General features: G+C 34.4%; 1 protein-coding gene and 1 long non-coding RNA gene across 7 annotated transcripts in view; both read left to right on the top strand.

The window, feature by feature from the left end:
• The window catches only part of LOC111505585 (T-box transcription factor bifid), a 658,624-nt gene that overhangs the window by 452,588 nt on the left and 182,706 nt on the right, over positions 1–23,330 (top strand). The gene's annotated exons all lie outside the window — the stretch shown is intronic.
• Positions 3,194–23,330, top strand: part of LOC141480631 (uncharacterized) — a 30,753-nt gene continuing 10,616 nt past the window's right edge. The window contains exons 1-2 of the long non-coding RNA XR_012464456.1: positions 3,194–3,623; positions 22,445–22,607. This is a non-coding gene — a long non-coding RNA (uncharacterized lncRNA). The remainder of the gene's footprint in view (positions 3,624–22,444; positions 22,608–23,330) is intronic.

Below are 23,330 nucleotides of genomic sequence, written 5' to 3'. Positions count from 1 at the left end.
AAGGATAGTAGATACAAAGGTACTCTACCAACCAAGTGGCTCGTTCCAAGTCAGAAAATCATACGCTTATCAATGTTTATTATGGATTTGTAGAAACTCCAATAACATCATTACACATAAATATAATACGCGAATGACCTCCAACCAAGCAATTACAATACCACGCTGTAGAATGAGTCATAATCAGAATTTTGTAACGTATTTTGGCCCGAAATAATACAATACATATAAAGAATATTAATAATTACTGTAAATTAAACAAGGAATTGAAAGTTTTCATCAGAAATCATTATGATCAATATTTTAAAATGGTTGAGCCTAATTACCTGCCCCCCTTCTCTTCTTATTACCTCCCTCTAGGGTTTTAACCTATTAAGGTAGACAGTAATATATAACCAAACGACCTGTTTTAGCTTTCATGTATTTATTTTATTATATAACACAACCAATATCAGTCTGTAACAGCCACGACACAAGCCTAGCTTAGGTGGCTACAGATTATCTAATACATGGGTCTATGATAGAATTACTAATGACAATTTGAACTGAAATGAATAAAATTACTTACTCACTTACTTACATATGCTCATAGAACTAATGAACCTAACGAATCACCCTCTGAAGTTTCTTACCTTAGTTAGGAAACACCTTGTAGTTTAGGGTGTTAAGAAACTGTCTCAAAATCATAAATGGGTCAAAAGACGAACAACTTGTTTTTTGTAATGTTCATTTATTTCCGCTTTTTTTCCTTTTATGAGTTATCTCTGTTTTTCAAAACTGTGTAAATATGAGTGGAATTGTCCTTCATTACTCTGAGAGAAATTTGATTTCTTCATAACATGTGACGAATATTAGCATTTACTCAACTATATATTCATTCCCATGAAAGAACTACAGCGATACTACTAAAATACTCCTCGTCACGGTCAAAGGACTATTTGTCACGGTGTTCAACAGTACAAATTACATAATAAATGAAACAACGACACATATGTGATTGGCGTGTAAGACATTTCCATGGTCTCGCGGATATCTTTTGTTATGAGCGTGTAATTACAAATAATTTTGAGGTTATGTTCAACGTTTGGTGTACTGAGAACTGCATCATCCTCTCATGTGATGATCGTGCGTGCGTGACGTGATGTGTGATACCTATTATTTGACATGTGTTTCATACGTTGTTTACTCATTTGTCATTTGTTTTTTGATGGGTCCATTGTTATACGATGGATGTCTGATGGTCGGTGATAAGATGACTTCTTTTCATCATTCGAAAATAATCAGCTAGAGAACTAACATTAAAATACAGTTTGGATTTTTTCAGTGATTGTGGTACCCTGATGTGCAGAAATATAGGGCGTTTCTTAAATGCCGTCATTGAATTTTTGGGAGTAGCTTCTAGTTGTAACATTCCATGAAGATGAGCATGAACATATGCTGAAAATCCTCAGTTTTGGAGATAACGGGTGTTGTTTCAAACACATAACGGGTGTTGTTGTCAAAAATTTCAATGAGCCATCAACCTTTCAGATTCTAGAAAGGCGGTAGGAGCGAAAAAACTAAATCCATAATTGATTTGGACATTTCATTTTGAAATTGTCATCAGTTGTACAGCCAGGGATGAGATGCAGTAGTAGTCTTCTTAGCAACTGCCGCAAACGCTAAAAAACCTAGAAAAAGTGCAGTAAACTGGATCAATAATATTTATGTAATTTATTTTCCAAGGACAAAACACAAGCACTACAGAAAAATCCTAAGGGCGCTCTTTAATCGGTCCTGTGCAAAAGTAGCGATTTACGTTGGATTTGAATCGATGAAGATTAAATTCAATTGGAAAAACATCCTCAAGGAGTTAAGCAGTGAAGTTCGAGGTGTATTGAGTTGAAAGTTAAAACGATGAGCAGCCACAGTTCGTTTCGTATTTCTGATATGTACTGCTCTTGGTGGAATCGAAAGTGCTAAGTCACTTGAACACCTCCCCTGAAAGTATCTATGAAAGAGAGACAAATCTCTAACCGTTCTGTGATGTTCCAGACTATCAAGGTTGCAAGTGATTTGGTGTCTCCAATCAGGAGATTGGATCCTCTCCTGGATAGAATCCAACATTGAATTGTAGGCTGCTAATTTGTGACTGTCTGGATAGAAAGAATCGCTTGGGATGGTAATTTCTGTATAGCTAGGTTTTCTGAAAACATTGAACTCAAATTCATTCTGATTGTGTGTAATGGTCAGGTCTAAGAAATGTACCTGTTTCTCTATCTCTATTTCGAGTGTAAACTGATTGTTGGCAGAGTTACAACACGACAGTTGAACCAATTTATGACATTCATGAATAATGTCAATAGCAACATTCATAAATTAGCAGTCTATAATTCAATGTTGCACAGAACATTCTCACTGCCTTTGTCTGCTAACAATCTAGCTAGGGAAATTGATACAATCACACAGATAGGTCATAATAATGGTTTCAACGCAGATACTATCCAGAAGTTAGTCAGAAAACAAAGCCATAACCTCACTTACCAGTTAATATACCCTCAGGACGAACAACCAGAAATCAAGAAATGGGTAACTCTTAACATATTTTGGAAAACGAACAGAGATAATTTCGGGTTTCTTCAGAAAAAACAATGTGGAAGTGGCATTCAGACCACATGCCAGGTTATCTAATTTTCTTTTCAATGACAAAGATAAGGTGAACAAGTTGGAGAAATCTGGAGTTTATAAGCTTACGTGTTCAGAGTGTAATAGTGTTTATGTGGTGCAATGTGGTTGAAATTTCCAAAAACGGGATCCTGAACATGAAAGGTCCTTCAGACTAGGAAAAAATTATTCGACGTTTTCAAACCATTCCTTGGCATGCAACCACTAGTTGCCGAATCTAAACGATACAGAATTCTTCTTCTTCTTTGCACTATGCAAGGAAGGGTTACAAATTCAATTATTTAGAATCCTTGGAAATTCACAAGCATAAACATTGCGGGTGCAACCTGTTGAATGATCAAATCGATTTAGTAAATTGTAAATTCAGGTACTTAATCGTACCAAGTACCTCTATTATTATCTACAGGGGTGCTATATGAAAGCTAATGTAATAAACCATTGTTAGTTCAATGTATAAGTTTGAAAATGTCCTTATAGGACGAAACTGCAGTAACGTTAGTTACAAATAAAAGTGGTAAAAAACATAGAAAGTAGTAACGGCTACATCCATCAATTTATCTTTGTGAAGAATTTGTTTCAGAATAAATTGCTTTCTTCCTTTTTTTGAAAGATTCCCACTTTTTTGTATACAGAAAAAAATGTAGAAAGCCAATACTTTCCTTGTGAAAAGAGAAAAAACCCAAAGAAGGTCGATGAAAAATCAGTAATCCTGTTTCTCAGGTCGTACTTAGTCCGGCGACCTTGATTAATATAGTCACGTAACAATTTTCCCATCTCGCATAAACTACATGTTTTTATAACTCATAGAGGTACACCATCTTCCATCATAACACGCAGAGTGTATTCTGAAAACCGTCGATATGTTACAATATCAAGTCGAAGCGGAAGATAATATAACTCAATAAGATGATCCATCCATGGTCACAGAAAACTGGTTTTCAATACTACACTTCAAAATGGTATGTGGATTTCTTAGTTTTAGAAATTAATGTTACAGATGACATTTCGGTAAGAATTCGCCCTATCTATGAACATTTCTTCTGGAGTGAAGTTGGAATTGCTCTCTATTTGTTGAATAAATCACTAAGAAAATGCCAATTGTTCATTAAGTACTTCGGACGCAGAGCCTGTACCTACTTGTTGGATGTTACTGATAGCGATGATTTTTTGTCAATTTTGAATATCATGTAAAAAGTATATTCTTGTGCATTTGAATAACATGTAAATTTGGATAACATCATAAATAAGTCTGAATATATTGAGTGGGATTCAGCACGGTTATCCATGCTCTTGTATCAAAACAATTGAAGAATGAATTTTTTATTAAACATCTGTGTTTTGGGAAAGAACGGTTTTGGCTTTCAACTTCTACATCTTCATAAAAAAAGAGCAATCAAATTCAAAAAATTAACTCAATACAAAGATGTGTAGATCATGCAAAGAAATAACTGTTTCAAGAGGGCTTCTTCTCCAGTTTGTGGCTGAAAGTTACTTCTTTGCATGATCTATACCCATTTGTACATAGTTGATTTTTTGAAATTGATTGCTCCCTTCTTTTCTTTGGAATATTCCTACATTTTATATTAGCTTCACCTGTTTGCATGTATGTTTGTTTGTAACTCTCCTTTTCATTTCATATCGGGATCTTTATTTGACAGAATTATCGACATTATTGCTTGATCTATTTGAGGGCAGATGGCGCTGTACGTAACCTCCTTGATATAATTCGAACTCACTTTACATGTATTTTCTTCATTTGAAAAAAGGATTTTTTTCATTTTAATTATTAACAAGCTTTTATTAGCTTCACCTTTATGTATGTATGTTTGTTTGTAACTCTTCTTTCCCGTTTGAATGCGCGAGATATGTATTTTTTACAGAATTATCGACATTATTGCTCCATCTATCCGCTGGCAGATGGCGCTGTACGTAATCTCCTTAATATTGTTTGAACTCACTTTACATGTATTTCTTCATTTGAAAAAAGTATTTTTCTTTATTAACACGCTCGCCTGTTGCCTTCTTTAGGCATGGTAGCTGATTTTCAGGCTCCCTCTCCGGAACCGGAAAATATCAATGATCATTTTTCTAAAAAATATACGGCTGATTGATCCCAAAGTTTAGATAAAATTCATATAGTTCAAAAAGACTAAGAAACGTGCTTTTATAGCATACGAAACTAAAAAATTAAAAATAAATATAGTTTAAGAAACTAAAAAAAACACGCTTCTAAAGAACATCGAACTAAAAAGTTAAAAATAAATTTAGCGTGGGCGCTTTGTGCCATATTTTTTGTATATCAAGCGCCCATCGCTTTTTTCAAAATAATAGATACTACTATTTTTCGTTCGTTATTGTTTTAAGGTTATTAAAAAAATATTTTTACTTTTTTAGCTCGATGTTCTTTAAAAGCGTGCTTTTTAGTTTTTCAAACTATATTTATTTGTATGAAGATGGAGACGTAGAAGGCCAAAACTTTCATTTTCAAAAAATAAATTATATTTTTGGGAATATTGATATACGAGTACATTTATCTAAGTTTATCAAGATGTAACTAATAACTTTGAGCAAAATGATACCGAATTAAAATAACTAGTTTCTCAAGTATGGATAAAAATTCTCATGTTGAAAATGAACTATATATACTACTCTAGAGAGTTGAAAAGAATATAATTAAAATCTTACAAAAACTCCAATGTTGTCAGTATCCTTGAGGAATCAATTTATTGAACTTGATAACCGAGGTTTATAAACCTATAATTTACACAAACCATCTACATAATCATCAATTTCATAACGTAATAGATTCAATACATCACCATTAATTAGTTTATTTGCATTTTCTCATTCATATTTACCATTCCTGATTTCAAATACTATTAATAGATTATGGATGATATATTATTTTTACGGATCTTCTTTGTACTGTACTTACTCCGCGTCATAAAAAAAATAGTTTTCACACTCAACACTAAATTTTGAAGTGAAAGAAGATTTCCATCGACCTTTTTTGGGTATATTCACCTATCACAATCTGAAAAAATTATAAAAATTGTAATGAGAAACATTATTCTTTTTCAAATATTTTCAACTAATAAAGTTCATAATCGTGATTGAACTTTCTTTTCCTGATGTAATGTTGAAGAATTCGTCAGATCATTTCTATACAAATGTTCATGGAAAAAAAGCACATACTAATAGATTCCTCAACTTTATCAAACCATCATACGGGTGTTAAAAAGGATATTAGTAAAACGCTTATCCAGATTCATTCATAAAATCAACAATGAATGCAATAGAGAAAAACAACCCATTGAAAAACAAATAGCATCACGAATTCAACAACCACCTACTCGGCAATTACCGATTCAACAACCACGGATACCTTTCATAAGTAACTATCTAAAACGATAAAACGAATCGAAAATAGATATAATTTGAGAAAAAAACAACAAATACATTGAAATTTATTCTCACACATCACAGAAAAACAAAAATTGCATTTATAAGATACCTTCTGACGAAAGTTACATTGGTGAAACTGCAAGAGCAATAAAAGGGCGTGAGAGTGGACAGCGAGATTATATCAGAAATATTTAATTAACTGGATCAAATTCGTCACAACACATTTTGAAATCGGACGGTATGAACACTCAGTTGGATGGAACAAGACGAAAACAATTGCCAACACTCTAAGATATGTAGGTTCAAATAATCAGCGTATATTCCTAAACTTCAGGCACTTGTTCCTGTTCAGGCACTTCTGCCTGCAAATTTTCTTCTACGTATTGTATTCTGTCAATGGCTTTTGCGCACATTGGTTCAAATCCCTCAACTACTGACGCTTATTCTTTTTACCGATGAAGCCAGTTTCTCATGAAATGTCATAAGAAATTTCCACACTAACCATGCAAGGGGCTGAAGAAAACTCACTTGAGGAGCTTGAAGATTGCTTTCATCATCAGTTCTCGTTAATCGTTTGGGTAGGAATTGTAGGTGACTTCCTAACTGGACCGATATTTCTGCCAAGAAGACTTACTGGCGAGGTATACCGTAACTGTTTGGAACAAACGCTACCTCAGCTTCTGGAGGATGTACCATTGGTAACAAGAAATGCAATGTGGTTTATGCACGATGGTGAACCAGCGAATTTCAGCATATTGGCTCGAGAGTTTTCAACAGTAACATACGGAGATCGCTGGATTGGTCGAGGTGGACCTCACTTAAGGCCTGCTCGATCACCGGACTTAAACCTCCTGGATTATTTCCTATGGAGCTAACTGAAGCCTTCAGTTTATACTACTCCAGTGGAAGATGTTGAAGAATTGTTGAATGACGTCAACGACGTTCTAAATTTTCATCAAAGTGTCATAACTAGTGATGAATCATGGGTATATGGTTATGACATCGAAACCAAAGTCCAATAGTCCCAATGGAGATTCATTATCAAATATCAAGGTTTTTTTCAGTTTCCTCCGATTACTGTGGCGTAGTATATCAGTATTTCTTGCCACATGGTCATTGAAGTTATTTGCCACTCGTGAAGCAATACAAAAAAGCGTCTGGTAGTGTGAAAAACCAATTCATAGCTTTTGCATCACAATAATGCACGTTCTTACTCGTCATTGCTTCTTCATAATTCTTAGGCCAAAAACAATATCACCGTATTCTCCACATTTTCCCCCATGCAACTTTTTTCTCACTCCCAAAATTGAAGAGGGAAGATAAGAGAGCTGAGAGAGCTCTAGGAAATACCAAGAAGTGCATATGAGAACTGCTTTGAAGACTAAATCAATATTTTTTTAGAGAAATGAAAGTTCACCTCATTTTTTGAATATACTCGAAAAACTACTCAGAAATGGATCGTACTTGGCTACTGGTCTTGAAGACAGATATATAGTGGCGTAATTACAGTAGGCTTTTATCAGAGAACTACATGGAATGTTTCTGAAATCAATCAATAACATTGACATTCTTCACATTTCAAAACTCCTTTGACATATATTGAGGACATTTAAAATTACAGCTAACCAGCGTGTCAATAGTGAGGATGGAGGCAGATGTTAGTATCCGGAACGTTAATTTGAGTATATGTATGATTTCTTAGTTATTTTTTTGATAGGCAAAATTATTGAATACGACAAGTTATTGCTGAATAGAACATTTTTCATTGTGAATAGTACTTTGAATTTACACAGTAACTCATCGGGGAGAACTCAAAATTTTGCCCTTTCAACGCATGTAAAGAGTTCTTCATTATAATTTTCATATTTTTTTTCAGATAGTAAAAGGTAAAAATACACAATTCTTTCAAACAATTGGAGATGTCTACAGAAATTAACTTTAAATGTTCAAGGTGGCTCGAACATTTGAAATTCATTCACGTATAGTCAGTGGGCATACTTGAAGACTGGCTATAAATCAAATCATCTAAATGAACAATTCGTTCAGGCCAGTCTCAACACCCTACACAGTAGGTTAATGGACTGACACCTATCAGAAAACAACTACTCCCCTGGCTAATACCACGAAGGGCGTTGGATTATATCCGACAGGTGTCAGTGCAGGATTCTTCACTGAAGTTATTCCTGCATATGCTGTTGGCGATACAACTGCCGCAATAGATTTTCAATTATTGGAACACACTTGCAGACCGGTTTCGGGCTGTTTGGCCACTCGTCAGTGCAAGGTAGTGTATATCATCAACATAAAGTCGATGATTTCCGATAATTGAAAATCGAATTCCGTCAGAGTATCATTCCTCGAACTAAGCTGAAGACTACAACAAACAACAGGTTTGTCGTCGCTCCATCTGCCTGTGAACGAGGTAACCAACTGCATATCCAAATTTGCCCAATTCCTCGTAAAAGGAAAGAAATCTTTCACGTATAGTCAGTGGGCATACTTGAAGACTGGCTATAAATCAAATCATCTAAATGAACAATTCGTTCAGGCCAGTCTCAACACCCTACACAGTAGGTTAATGGACTGACACCTATCAGAAAACAACTACTCCCCTGGCTAATACCACGAAGGGCGTTGGATTATATCCGACCTAACGCCCTTCGTGGTATTAGCCAGGGGAGTAGTTGTTTTCTGATAGGTGTCAGTCCATTAACCTACTGTGTAGGGTGTTGAGACTGGCCTGAACGAATTGTTCATTTAGATGATTTGAAATTCATTTCTTTAGATTTGTTTACTGCCTGTCTTCAAACATAGCCCACTGACTAATAAGAAAAAAAATCGGAGATGTACCAATACTTCAGATGGAAGAGTCAAATCAAAGTTGACTAGGAGTCTCTAAATAGCAGCAGTATTTCAGTTTTACATATTTTGCTGTTCACTGATAAAGGAGAAATCCAAATAGTCTGAAGTGAGTAACAGCTATCATCTTGGTTTGGTGGCAAGTTTTCCAAATTTTGGTTCAACCAAAAGGAGGAAAAATAACTCACATTTTCTCAATGGACAAGCTCAAACTGAAGTTTCCAAAATACAAAAATTATATTCCCATAGTCCCCATCCCCAAAAATCCTCTCATTTTTCAATATGGACAGTTCTAGTTGATTTTTGGGCTGGTATTTAAGGAAATGTCATTTCTTGAAGAAAACTTGACAAACGATCGATACCCTGAATCGAGTGAACGTCTTTTTTTATTTCATTGTTTTATGATACAACTTGATGATTGAAAGATGAATTATCGTAGAAAAATTCGAAAAATGACTTCATTACTGTTTGAAGCCCCATGAAAGACAAATGACTTCATTACTGTTTGAAGCCCCATGAAAGACATCTTGAATAATCCAAAACATGGTGAGTAGATCCCATGTGTTTTATTTTTGAAAGCTATTTCTTGTCGGATTAGAAGTTACCTTTGTAAAGGTGAAGGAGGCAAAAAATTAAAAACGCAGATGACAGTTATTCATGTGTTGAAATATTTAATTCCTCTTTTTTTTGCTAGTGTCTCAAGTCATACAATAACGGTAAACATCTCAGTTTACAATATAATGATATCTTTTAAGTAAATAATTCCATTGTGAGCTCAATCGTGTACACTTCTTCTTTCCCGTTTTTGGTGTCAGTGCCTACACATAAACCTATTCGTCTCTTTCTAAGATCTTTGAGGACCTCTGTCTTTAATTTCGTTTCCTCTTTATCCTGAAACTACATGTGTAGCGCGTTTCATTTCACACAAAAGAATAATCAAGATTATTCAAGTAAATTAAACACAACTTGCTCATAAATTTCTAATAATCAACAACTCTCAGACAGAAACTGAACCGCACAAAGAAAAATAATGTACAAACACTGATTCACATCACGGCAACAACCATTACCAAACCTCATCAGTAAACAACGCATTCATGCAGTATTTAGTCGTACGAAACATGAAAGGTCTTACAACAAACAAACGAGAAATAGCACAGATTATATCGGCAAGATTTATTTGCAGAAAGTGTTATTGTTTGTTTCTATTCGTTGGCCATATATGTAAAATCACGTTTGCGATACTCCACACGTTGCCTATTGATAAAATTATTGCATCCTACGCGTGCAATATTACATATTCCCATTACTTCAAAACAATGAGGGAATTTTTTAATTGTCGGAGAACGACATCGTGGCGCAGTTAGAATACTAACATTGTCACTAATATAGCTAAAATCGTGAGAGGTTATTGCAAATTACACCTACTATGTACGTATTTGATTGCGAAACAATAATTATATTTTCAGTAATTTCAATCAGTAATCCTCAATTCTTGGTGAAATCATCTTGGAATGATCATACTTCAGAACAATTTATTACCTTCTAGGCAAAGGAGGGTGCTGCAAGCAGCTTAATTGGACCAGAACCTATTGGCATCGCTTTAGGCTTTGCCAAACATAGATTGAACACCTGGATGGCAAGAAGATTTCTGGCAGAATCTTCCAGGATTGGCTCATTCCAAGGCATTTATTCACCCTTCGAAGCATGGTACCGAACAGTTGTTGGACTACAGTAGTAATGAACAACGATGTCTAACAGGCCTTCTTACAGGTCACTGTCATTTGAATCATCATATGCAGAGACTGGGACTGTCGGACAATGTGTGTCGCCTCTGTTTGGTAAATGATGGAACAGCATAGCACATACTCTGTGCGTGCCCCGCTGGGGACCGAATCAGGTTCTTAGACTTTGGCAGAGCCGTACTTTTACCATCTGACCTGAAAGACCACTCACCATACAAACTAATCGGCTCCGTTAAGGAGCTAGATTCATTTTGTTGAGTGAGAATAGGTGTGAGCCACAATTAACCCTTGCGGGTTGCGGTGGAGGGTCGAATAGACCCACTCACTTCAGACCTAACCTAACGTTCTAGGAAGATCAGATGATATTTGATTATAAAATGAAGTGATGATAAAGAACTCCCCTTTTTCTCCATTTCAAGTCGTTCGGGTATATTTTGGGTAGGTACATGAAAACAACCACAAATTGGGTCATCTTCGAATATTTATCTGCTTAGCATTTCGAAACCGGAACTTCAGAGGGATACTTTTAGAACATAATGGGTATTCAGTTTCACTGTTTATATATTGCAAATCAGTGTCAACGTACTCTCAAGGCGAAGAATTAACGGCTCATGTAACTTTCATTCCATTATTTTTGTTCTGTTTTAATGGAATTTCTAGCGAACATAGTTTCAAAAAACAAAAAGAGGTACATTTTTATGTGGGATTTTTGGAAAATGTTTTGGCTCATTTGTGACATAAAGTCGTAATTTTATGAATGAATACAGTACTTTATCTTGTAATATTATTAGTGCTGAAGAGGCAGTAAGGCAAGTGCCTTATTCCGAAACGTCAGATGTCCGTTATCAATCAATCAATCAAAATATGCTTCATTATCAAAGAATAACATCTTGTTGACAAAGCCTATATAAATAAAATAAATTAAAATAAATTATATGAATAACATTTAGATAATTATTTACAATTTTTTACTTAGTATACATAGTATACGAAGTCATTACTTTATAAAACTGAATTGTTAAAAAGCAATCAATCTCTCATTTGAAATCTAAAATATAACAAACAATAGTAGGTTTATGGTATCAGAATGTAAAGTTTTGGTATATTTAGTATTAGTCTATTATATCCGCATAATATTCTTCCAAACTATAATAGGTTCTATCGGAAAAAACTCTTTTTACAGCTTTTCTGAAGCTAGTGTTGGACTGTAAATTTTTGATATAATTTGGAAGGTGGTTGTACATCTTGCAGCCGTTATATATAATGGAGTCCTTAATTAGAGTGGAATATGGTAACGGTAGTTTGATATGGTTTCTTTGGCGGGTGGCATATCTACTATCTGTAACGAAATTTTGTTTATGTTTATAAATGAGATACACTGTTTCAAGTATGAATATACACACTACCGTGAGAAGGTTATGTTGCTTGAAGTGAACTGTACACGAATCGCGGAATTTTAATTTACAGAGGTATCTCAGGACTCTTTTTTGTAAAACAAAAACACTTTGAAGAACATTTCCACTGCACACTCCCCAGAATGGGATACAATATCGCAAATGTGACTCTATCAAGGAGTAGTATACTGACTTTGCGATTGTGTAACCTAGTTCGTTTGCAGCAATTGTTACAGCATACACATGTTCCATGTGAGACCGTTGTCATATAGTCCTGAGAATTCAAAAACACACTGTTATCAATGATCTGGTGGTTGATAGAAATATCAGATACTGCGCATTTGAAGGACACTATCTTAGTTTTTAATATATTGAAGGATAAAATGTTTGAGTCGCACCACTCTTTAACTTTTATTATATCTAAATTGATGACCTGTTGAAGATCGGCTTCCTTATCTTTATGCCAGAGTATGGTGGTATCATCGGCGAATAGTGTGAAACTTCCTGAAATGTCAAGCATCGTCAAGTCATTGACATATAGTAAAAACAAAATTGGGCCTAAGACAGATCCTTGCGGAACACCACATTGTATATTACGTAAGCTTGACATTGTTTTTGTTTTTACTACTTGTGTGCGGCCAGATAAATATGTCGTAAACCATGAATGTGCCTTATGACTGTTTATGATGATGACTGTTTTCCATATAAGTGAAATTCCACCTCTCTCATATACTATAATGTGTAGCAATCTTGAGAATGATATCTGACTCGATTCTATAACGAATGTTTGGAGTACAAACTGAATAAAAAAGAGTATTTATGTTTTAATTCTATATTCATATATAAGTGGTTGTTTAGAAAGTACTTTTTCTTCCATTGGATTCAATGTTTATATGCAAGTGGTTGTTTCAGTTTCTGTCTGAAAGGTGATTCTCTGCATGATCTATACATCTTTATGAAGAGTTCATTGTGAAATTATTTCCTTTCTTGCTCTCTTCAGAGAAATCTCAATTTTTTTTTATAAAGATGGAGAAGTTGAAAGTCAAAACGTTTCTTTCCCAAACCTTTTCTACTTTCATAATGTTGAGACTCCTTCCTCCAGGATACTAAAACATTCAAACGTTTTCTACCATACGCTATGCAGTAATTGCAAGTTGAATTTTATTGGAATATCTTTCAGAATTTAATTTTATACAGTACAATAACTCCCCAAACAAGTGATATGAGATGAATGTTTGAAAACTCCTGTGCAGTAATAATAATAATAATAATGTTTTTTCCCACAAGACATATAAAATACATATGAATGGTCAATATATAATGCAAGAGCACTTAAACAGAGTACAGTCATTCAAGAATAAAGATGTATAAAAGTCAACATAAAAATACATATACACACATACACGTACACTTATATACATATAAGTATGATATAACTAGCTATTCTTCCAACGAGTAGAAATATTTTTAAGTCAGGGATTGTTTGAGGGAGCTACTGAATTTTTTGAAATATTTGGCTTCTTTTATACTTTTAGTTAAATGATTGTGAATAGACAGACTCATAATTGTAAGTGCATTGTCAGATACCTTATATTTTGTGGATGAAATGTGGTAATTTTTTCTTTGGCGTGTTTTTACGAAGTAACCCAGCCTTCTCTTGAAACAGGACACAAAATAAAATTCAATGAAACAAAAGTTTTTCATTCAGAAAGGAACATGTTCGAAAAGCTTTTCCTTCAAATTGTAGAATTCAATAGTATCCCGAATTGTATGAAAATTGAACAACACTGACAAAGCCCAAAAGCATTGATCTAGGTCTAGATATTCAAGCTGGTAGCTGAACTGTTCAACAAAAATTGAAATAAATTATATAATGTTTTATTTTGATGTTTTCGAATGAAGTGTGGTACTCCAGAAGAATGTGTGGAGTATGAAGAAACAATAGATCTGTGACGAGCAGGAGGGATGTAAATAAGTATATAATAACGTTGGGTATTTTATGCAAACGTAAAAACATTATTATCATTTTATATATTCATTAGTTACAAAACTAACTCAAATTCTTCATTTGAACTACTGAGAATGTCCTCTAAACATGCTTTGTGGGATTTTCATGTTTCTTCATCTTATTCATCCTCAGAAATGTCCACTACAGATTCTGAATCAGATGCTATTGTATTGTATCTATATCATCGTTCTCTGCTAGAAATTTGATAATAGTCATTTAAACAAGAATAAAACACAAATCGTCCTTCAAAGTTTTATAGAGTTCAGATATATTTCAATATACCCACTGCTTCCTCTTTATCCATTATTTTTATTATTTTAATAGAATTGGAACTGCGTTATATCAACTTCACTGACGGTAAAATAGAGAAGAAAATCAGTAAAACAAATAAAGTGTCAACCAGACAATGGCAGACATTTTCATTTACTATTAATGCATCGGGTGAATCTGATGGATTTCAGGAGATTTTTATTTTTGTGGATATATTCGACTTTACTCCTTTTCAAATTAGAGATTCCTCGCAAATTGCAAGGTATGTTGAAGGAGATAAAAGTATCTCACCCAAGAAAAAGTTGAGTATTTTTCATATTTCTTTCGGTAATATTTTATCCATTTGGCGGTATCCATTTCTTTCAAAAGATTTCCGTCTCTCATTTCTGTGATATCACATTAGAATCATTGCTGAATCAGCATTATACGAGTACATATTTCATTTTACACTAAGCAGTTTTCTTTGCATCGCACTAAAAGATACCAACATGCAGTTGGATCAAAAGATTTCAATAAACAATTGAGATGCCCAATAATACATATGCGCAGTTCCTCTGAATCTAACTTGATGATAAATCACGTACGTACTTTTGAAAAGGGTTTCATTATACTCCTTTCAAATGAATTATAGTCACCTTGCTCGCGCAGGATCATTGGCGCTTATCTTTAAAATTCTAATGGGAAAAGCGAAAATAACTTATATGAGTATTTCTTCGAGTCGTCAACTCTCGAATTCAGTGCAACTTTTTCAATAACAATCTGAAAATTGTACAGTGCATTTCTTTAATTTCCCCCCACCCTTTAATTATTTGAACGGGTCAACTCAAAAAATTGAAATTTGGGATAATGAAATTAATGCATGAATACTTTATTTTGAAGTGAATAGCGACTGGGCGCCATCTGGAAAAAAAAATAAATAGAAAGGGCGGTCTTGTGACACAACATTCTGAGCTCCTAATGAATACCTCACAACCGTAGAATATGAAGTCAATATTTTCACCTTATACAAAATGGCAGAACATTTCATAATTTCCTGAAGACAAACACATTAATATCGATATTTCTAGAAATATTCCTTTTCTGCCATATGGCAATTCCAACATCCCGATAAGGTTTGTTAAGTTATTTTTTGTTTACCAAAACGACAATAAATGTCAGTACGACAATGAACATCGTTGTTCAGTTAGAATATTCTCATTTAGTTTTCAGTTTTACTAGTAGAAAGGTACCACGTCAACAATCTCTAAAATGGTCAATTTCGTCCATTGGAAGAAAAAATTGAAGCGATTTTAATTTACGGTGTGACGCGTAACTTTCATGAGACCGAAAGGATTTTCATTGAACGTTTTCCGAATCGTCCTATCTGTACACTATCTGTACACTACTACCGGTATTGTACATAACAAAAGCCCTAGGTCATCCGTCCATTCCGAAAGAACAGCAAGTGCAAATGAATGGTGTGATGGTAGTAAATCCTGAACAGTCTACTTATTCCGTCGTGAATGTATGTGAGTTAACTCCTTCTACTGTGTGGAGACTTTTGAAGAGGAATAGACTAGTAGATAAGTAGACTCGTAGATTTCAATTATTAGATTCGCCTTACTTTTACATAAGAACACATTGTAAAATTAATTTAAGACAAGTAGATAAGGCAAATTGTGAAATTAATTTACAACACTCAAGACTCGGGTACCTGAAACAGGCATCTATAGTATACATAGAGATAGCTTTGTGAGTATGATTAGTTTTATCTTCCTCTTGAAGATGATCACTTGGTGATCGAAACACGTGTCGAGGTGTTGAAATAATGGTTTGGTGTTGGGAAAAAACTTCAGTAATATTCATTACTACACCAAAGGTTCCAAACAGGGCTACAGTGAATCACAAGTTCTTCTTTATTATGTTGAAGAAAGTTTTTATTTATCCATTTAACCAATATAAATTTTCCAAAACTTCAGTGTCGGATAGATCAGGAGTCACGATTTTGCGAACCAATTAGTAAATGATTCAGTTTTTTCACGTCCAGATGTGTAGGCTTGCGAGGTATTCACTGTCCATAGAACATGAAAACACTTATTCATTCACTTGCAATATAATTGTCAACGTTTCGGCTACATTAGTCGCCAACTTCAGGGCCACAGTGGGTATGTTGTGCAAAAAAAAATGATAATTTGTCACTTTACTTGAACTGATTGGTAAGCGTCCCACAATGATGTGTAACGTTATCATGGATTTTTATCAAGTATAGGCAAATTCAGTCACACATTTTATTGTATTTTTCGGAATGGAGGTACTTTATTTCTGAATGGATTTTTTTTTTTATTTGAAGCCATTATATGTTCATTTAATATGGTTATCAAATATGCTCTAACTTTTGAAAAGAATACAAACATTTCATTCGTTGCACTTTCAACACTGTATTTTCAGTAAGTAATAACACGACTTTCCCATAATTTCGAAACCAAAATGAAGCTTTAGCGAGTTAATACCGTGCATTTTGCAAAAATGGACACTTGAACTCCCCCTAACCTCCCCATCCCAGAGGGCGCCAATGCGCCCTATTGAAATGATGCTCAAGCCACCTTGCTCGCGCGATCTCCCGACTAGTTGAATCAAAGAAGGCCGCTTTGTCAGCGCGGTAATTAGAGGAAATATGTGCACAATAAACAGGACGGTTTCTTAGTTACACGCCGCCTTCGCCTTTATTCAAATACGGCCATTTAGTAGGCCGTTTATGATGTCCGCAATCAGCTTGAGGTTTGTATTTATCCCTTTCACCGATTTTCACCGGTTGACGGAGGTGCTCTAATTGGGGATTTCAACCCGTTCTTTTATTGTTTCTGTTTCAATATGGAGATACTCTGTTCAAAAGACGAGTCGCGGCTTTTAGTTGCAATTATTTCTGAAACTTGTTATATCTAAATTACCAATTGAATAATAATTCAATTTAAACTTCTTATTCAAAACTGAAATGTTACTCATTAGAATCCTCCATTGGCAAATGCGAAGTTACTGAAGAAGTTACTCAAAAACAATTTTATTCGAATGATATAGCGATCCTTTTACTTTTGCTGTACTAGGAAAGGTAGTTCTCAGTCTGGCAGCATTAGCTATAAGTTCAACTTTATCAAATTGAAATTTTCAAAGTCACTAAATGGCACCGAATTCCACTACATTTTCAATTCGGAGTTCAGTAATCTCTGAAATGATAACCAATTAGCTGAAAGCAGAACTCAAAAAGTAAAGCATTCATGATCCAATATCAAACAGCTTCGTTTTGACATACTATTATTGATGTCATTGTTGTCCGTTACAAATTTTTGACTTTTGACATCAACCACCGAAACCTGTGGTCCCAGCAACTCTACTGCGAAGAAATTAGATGAAACCAGAACCCAAAAACCAAGTACTCTTGATCCATCACCAAATAAAGCTGTTTTTATCTGCCATAGGTCTCATCTATTGTGCTAGAATGAACTGGTGGATCTTGAAACTTTTTTCCGATTATATGGATCACATAAGCTCTTCGTATAAGAAAGTGTTCATGTGTTCTTGTTTTGATAGAAAAATGAAGTGTGAGAAATATCAGTCTAAGTGTAAGTACTGAAATGGTACCTACGTTTTCCCGGAACTTCTCGGTAAACTAGACTGGTTGGACTAAGAATTGTAGGACCCAAAGACACCTACAGTCTGATGACTTCGACATTGCGGAACTAGTCAAACGTCACACCCATGCTCAATCCCTAAAGAGATGGGATGGAATCAAAGAATGCAGTCTTGCCAAGATCACCCTAGACGACCCTGGGAAGCTGGCACCGAAGAAATATCTATCAGTAACCAGTAGGATTTCTGATTAGTCACTGTCAACGAAAAAAACACCTCCATATTATGAGGCTAGTGGACAGACTTCTATGCAGGATTTGTGAACAGGAAGATGAAACTGTCAGGCATGTCCTATGCGAGTGTCCGGAGTTATCGACGAGTCTTGGCCTACACCTGCCGATATAAAGGAGATATCTCCTAATGACCAGTCCATTTTCCTGGAAAGGACAGGATGGACGATGACCTACTACGACAACTCCAGACAATTCCAACAGACAAGCCTGAGTAAAAAAAGACGATGGTATCGCCCCCTAACGAAAACGCAAACCAGGAATATCAATGATGAATGAGGCTCCTATAAGAAGTCCGTTACAAAGGCAAGATTCTACGTCAATCACCGGTTCAGATTCGACCGCTATCTTTTCCTGCAGCTTTCACTGCGAAGAAACTAATTGAAACCAGAACCAAATAGCTGTCATAGCTCTCATCTGTTCTACTAGGACAAACTGCTGTTGGATCACGAAGCTTCGTTTTTTCTCTGGTTATATGGATCTCATAGATGGCTTCATCGTATAAGGAAATGGTCATGCTCACTTATTCAAATTGAAAAAAATGCGGTATGATAAATGTCAGCCTAGGTAGACACCTAACTTTCCAGCCTATCCCAAAGTTTCTTGTTCTGTCTTCAGATGATTTTTTCAAGATACTGGTAAACAGTGGAATAAATATTCAATGGTATCAGGTGGAGTATTTTACCAAGTACCAAAGACAAATAAAAAAAAATTACTGTTTTCTGAAAGTTTTGGATGAATGACAATTGAGGTGTAAACATATCAATTAAAATTTCATTTTAAGCTATAAACTAATTGAAAATTTCAACACTGTGAAAGAAATTTCATCAATCCATTGAATGAACACGGAATAAACTAATTGACAAAATCATGAAGTATTCAAAAGAAAAATTTGAAATATTTGGTTGGTTATAATGATTCAAATACATGATTCAACTTACCGACAGTAAAACTTCACTTATGTCTTCTTTCTCTGCTTTTTGAATGTTTTAGGTTATTCAAACTTTCCTAAATTCGTATACTTTGTTGTTGAAAGAATATTCAGTTGAAAAATCGTTGATAAAAACAGTGAATAGTAAGTTTTTACCTGATCTTTCAAGTAGAAACAGAATCAACAATGGATGTAGCGTAATTCCTGTTCAAAAGCATGACTGAAGAAAACATGAGACGATCACGAAGAATCAACGCCAGCATGCATTGTAGAGATGACAATTAATTATAGAAAATTCATTCCAGGAAAACATAGCGGATGTGCTGATTTAAAATTTTCATAACTTTCAACAGGATTTTAGTTTTCAGGATATGCATTCTCTATGTTTTCACCTAGAGAAGTGATTACAGTAAATTCAGTGAAAATCCATCATAATTCGTCATATTTTTCTAGCAGGGAATACCTCATTTCTATCTATATTTTCGAAAATGAAAATGAAAATATTTTTTCATCTTCATGTCCACAAAACTATTTATCGAATCTATATTTTATATTTAGAGTCAAAAATGCCACCAAATTTGTAATAGAGATAATTCTTATTATATTCAAAATTATAATAAGTAAAAGATAATTCAATCATACTTTTTAAGGCATGGAAGTATTAAGTAATTTCACACACAACAAGGTAATTCCACACCCAAAATGAGAATAATATCATTGTTATAACAGAAATAATTTTTTTTTATTCTGCTACCAGACTCAGGATAGTGTTTCTGCTGTCAATATACCTCATACAGATACATTATTGGACTCAGGCGTGTTTCCCCATTCAACTTTGAATCTTTCGTTCATGTATAGGTGGTATACCCCGAAATAACAGATTAAGGAAAGGACCATAACTGTTTAAAAAAACAGTTGTGATAACTTCTATATAATGTTTTTCCTTAGAGATGATTCCAGTTAGTAGCAATATTGATATTTCTATCTTCTTTTTCCCTTCCACTCTGTTCACAGTATTCATTAATTTGTCATTTCATATTCGCTTTCACATTCAATCTATGACTGCATTCATTTCAAAGGTCTCTAATCGCGGTTAGCTTTCCCCACGTCAGGCGAAAACAAAACAAATACCGGTCAGCTATCATGAATGACGGCCAGGAGTATCGTTCATACGACTAATTACACGTACTTCGATAAACATCACCATCTAGACAGCCATGAAAAGCCGCGGATAGAGCCGCTTCCGGTGCCCCACGATATATTTACCCCGCCTCCTTTTCATTATTGTCATTTATTATCAATTTAGAGTCGCAGAGCGCAAAATTTTAATGACATACAATTTGTTTTACATTTAGTTTTAGTTTTTTTAAGACTGTTCAATCGCGTGACATCTCTCGTACCATGTGTAGAAAAACCGATTGTAATGACAAGGTAGGACGGTGGGAGAAATTGACGAATTAGCCGTGAATTGAACGAGATACTTTTTACATTCGACGTTTTCAGTCTGGTCGTTTAATCTGTTTTTGCCATGAATTGGTTGTGATTGGAACCGATCACGTGTATGTGGAATAAATAAATATCGAAAAATAGGGACATGTTGTGAATAATAAAATTAACCTAAAAATTGCAGTTTTCTCATTAGCGCAACCAGTGGGAAGGCTATCAGGCTGCAGCCTCCCCTCTCACCAGTGACAATCGTGTCACTGAGAGGTGATCAACGTGTCACATTTCATAAAAATTATACAACGTATCAGAGAAACAAAAAGTTGACCAAAAAATGACCGCTTTTGAACTTCTCCAGATACTAGTTATGAAATGAGCATAGATATTTTCAAATCGCCAATTTATAAGCTACAAAAATGGAAATTTTGATGTTTTCTTTTTATTAGTGTTGATATATTTTTTTGATGAATTTTCAATATATAAATTTTAAGATTCATATAATTTATATCTTCTTACTTGGAAATGATTCAATGAGATGAAAGTTGCCTATTGGGAAGAAAATAAAAATATTTTTCTACTCCCTCCATTTTAAACTAATCATTACATGTTTGACAGCAGGTAGATAATGGCTAAAACGCATAAAAAGAAAATGTCAACGCTTACCAGTGGACAAATGAATGAATTCATTAACGAAGCTCTAGATGGCTAATATTTGTTTTCAACACACAACTTCGCTTTTTCTTTCTATAAATTTTTTGTGAACTTTTTGCAACAATTTGGATTAGTCAGACCGTAGCCAAAAGTTATGTAGATAATTCTATAGCATCCATGCGAAACATATCAAATGTAGTCATAAATCTGCCGTGCTTAATGGAAAAGCGGTATCTGCGGACAGTGCGAAACTCGCCATTAATCGTTAAAGTTTTGTACCTGTACCTTAACAATTGCGATATGTTTACCTGAAAAAAATGTGTTTACATAAGTAATATGTTACCTCGATTACCTGTATGTGATAGACAATGCCCTATATTGTGGCCATAAGTCAGAATATCACTTACCACCTTTTTGTTAAGAAAATGAAGTAGAGCTCCTAATGACCACCTTAACCAAAAAGCGGTATCTGCATATTTTTTTGATTTTTTCAAACAACTATTTATTGGTGTATAACGAAATGTAAAAACGTGACGAAAATGTTCTACATTAATAAAAAAAAGTTAAGAAAATAAGACTATTAAAAAGACTCTTGGAAATATATGTATTAGTTAGGCAAAAATTAAATGTTATATATTTCAAATCTTATTCTTAATTAATTATTCTTATTTTTTCATCCCTCCAATATATATAGCCATCTATATATCTATATATATATATATATAGCATAGACCCAACATTCGTGAAAGAAGGTAGCGATGAAAAATAATTGGCAGAATAAAAATCACTTTGGTGTGAGACCTTATTAGGATACTGAATTTCTGGATATGAATATAATTTTTTGACAACCTAGAATATGAAAACTTAGTGATTCTAAATCATTACTATTTCCTTACTCAAGTTATATGTTAAGAAGTGTAATTCTATTTGCTACTTTCTTTTGTATTTGCGGACAAAACTCCATTGAAATTTACAATACAATGTATTAGATTTTGACAATTAATTATCAACAACAAGGTAATCAAACCATTATTCTCGAATTTTTTTAACCCAGGAAAAGCTCAACATCAAACGGAAATACATTCATCAAAAAATTCATCTACTTTTGCAATAAACTGTCAAAATCATATACTAGTTTTACACGCATTAACTGGCTGTGATACGACATTTGCATTTTTCAGGAGGGGCGAAACAACAGTTTTCAAAATGTTTGAAAAAACAAGATTTGGTTCAATGTGCTGAAGTTTTCGAAAATAGAATAATTCAACTTCGCAAGAAGTTATCACCAACGGTATTCGCTTTCTTCTCTCTATGTATGGAGCTCCTAAAAAACTATAAGCTTAGGTAAGTTTCGATATGCTTGTTTCGTTGAGAATACTCGAAATAGAAAACGAGTGCAATTGCTTGTTTTCCTCCAACCTCAGCGGCTGCTCATCATCATATTTTTTTGGATATGGTACCAAATTTAGGTGTGGCTGCTAAGCCACAATTTTTCTCAACTGTAAAAAGGGATGTAGTGCTAAATGTGGTTGCAAAAAAATTGGACTGTTTTGTTCTGAAGCATGTACAAATTGTCAAGACCGGTCGTGCTCCAATGTTGAATCACCAACAGTTGAGGATTCGTTTGATACCAACTAGGAGACATGCGATGTATCACTTTTGAGGTACCCAGGATGAAAGAGGAGAACAAGATGAGAAAGAAGAACAAGAAGAAGAGAAAGCAGAAGTATTAGACAATTATGAATGAACTTCTTTATTTTGTTTTAATTTAAACCGAATTTATCATTTTCAACCCTTGCCGGTATCTTTTATTATTCAATAGTTTGAAATTGAACATAAACACAACAGATCTGGCGAATAGGCCTACCAAGGAAACCACGTGAAAAATGCGATAAGTACACTACCTCAAAGGTGGCGTGGAAACGTATGCATATTATGACGATTACAACTCTTCCAAATTGATTACTTCCTTCCTTCCTTTGGAAGATTCCCTCATCCTTTTTTTGTACCTATCAAGATGGAGTAGTAGAAAGTCAAAAACTTTCTTTCCGAAAAATTAATCACTCC

The sequence above is a fragment of the Leptinotarsa decemlineata genome, unplaced genomic scaffold, assembly GCF_025532065.1.
Source record: "Leptinotarsa decemlineata unplaced genomic scaffold, Ldec_3_MD MMD2_P_RNA_scaffold_9, whole genome shotgun sequence".
Taxonomy (NCBI): domain Eukaryota; kingdom Metazoa; phylum Arthropoda; class Insecta; order Coleoptera; family Chrysomelidae; genus Leptinotarsa; species Leptinotarsa decemlineata.
The sequence above is the reverse complement of the archived record's forward strand: the minus strand, read 5'-3'. Positions and strand labels throughout refer to the sequence as shown.